At 36.6% G+C, this 1,274-nt stretch overlaps 1 long non-coding RNA gene across 2 annotated transcripts in view; it reads right to left on the bottom strand.

The window, feature by feature from the left end:
- The window catches only part of LOC119590851, a 3,234-nt gene that overhangs the window by 1,173 nt on the left and 787 nt on the right, over positions 1-1,274 (bottom strand). The window contains exon 2 of one of the 2 annotated variants that reach the window (XR_005230294.1): positions 682-827. The exons of the other annotated variant lie outside the window; for it this stretch is intronic. This is a non-coding gene — a long non-coding RNA (uncharacterized LOC119590851). The remainder of the gene's footprint in view (positions 1-681; positions 828-1,274) is intronic. 2 annotated transcript variants of the gene reach the window in all.

The raw sequence follows: 1,274 nt of genomic DNA, 5'->3' as shown, positions 1-1,274 counted from the left end.
TGCTGAATACTGGAATGCTGGAATGCATACTAAAATTAATGTTTTGGTTGGCCTGCAGCTCAAGCGATAATGTTTATAACCTTACAAAATTTAGTTAACAAAATATGTAAATTCACAACTGCTGAACAAAATAAATTGTTCTGTGCATCAAGTGATATGGCACTGAGCTATAAAAGTCCTGGCAGTGGTCACCAAACCCCTCTGAGAAATAGTTTGTTGAGATTTAACCAACAGATGACAAAACACTGTAACTGCTGTCAGCAACTACATTCTATTTAAAGAAACTCCACAAATATGTTCTCGCTCAGGGAACTGATAATTACACAAATATAAGAGCTTTAAAAGACCCCCCCATCCATTTACTGGACAAGTAGTGTACAAATTTAAACCATGATCCATATTCCAAGAGTTAGGCTTATGATTCCCAGATCTGAAAGTTATAAATAAGTTGTATAAAAATGGTTAAATTGATTTTACGTTCATGTGCAACAGCAACACTTACTGCAAGCAAGAGGGAGGTCTGAACTGACCACATCAAATGATCTCTTATTATGCAATTACATATCCATTTCTGTTTTTCTTATAAGAAATGTCCTCCACTTTCATTATATCTAATTCTACCTTAACTCTTTCACATATCTCAAGGCCCAGATACAAATTCAACCCTATATGACAACATACCTGATAGTATGCTCTTTGTGTGAATGTTTGCTTATGTAAAGGAATGATCTTTCTTCAAACACACATGCCCAACATGTTAAAAGTCTCTTTGATATAGCCTGACTGTAGTGGAAGGGGGCTATCTTGTCCAAAACACATGTGATTACCTGAATAGGATCGTTAGGATAAGCCTATACACAAATATTGGAATGAACAGTTCTGACTGAACAAAGCTGTTAAACCACAAAGCTAATACCCTTAAAGAATCCATGAAAAAAACACTATCAGTTACAGAAAACAACCAGTAGAAAATACAGGAATGCCGAGATTGTGATCACTTCTTAAAGACACAAGAGCTGAGACATATGCACTTACGTGGCTTCCATGCCTTTGGCACTCTAGCAAAAAGACCCCTAACCTCCATCATGAATATTCTGGAAAAATAAGTTTGTAAACCACCTAGTTACTTTGCCAAATAAGGAATAATAAGTCCAAGCTCTGTCTTACCAAAAATATCTGTGATAGTTTACTGGTTCTTGCTGGAGCACTGAAGGCATGGGGCTGTAGACCTTAGTCTTAGACAGATATGGTTCTAGGTTTAAGAGTTACTGCCC

Source organism: Penaeus monodon, chromosome 27, assembly GCF_015228065.2.
Source record: "Penaeus monodon isolate SGIC_2016 chromosome 27, NSTDA_Pmon_1, whole genome shotgun sequence".
NCBI lineage: Eukaryota > Metazoa > Arthropoda > Malacostraca > Decapoda > Penaeidae > Penaeus > Penaeus monodon.
This window is presented reverse-complemented; position numbering and strand designations above follow the sequence as displayed.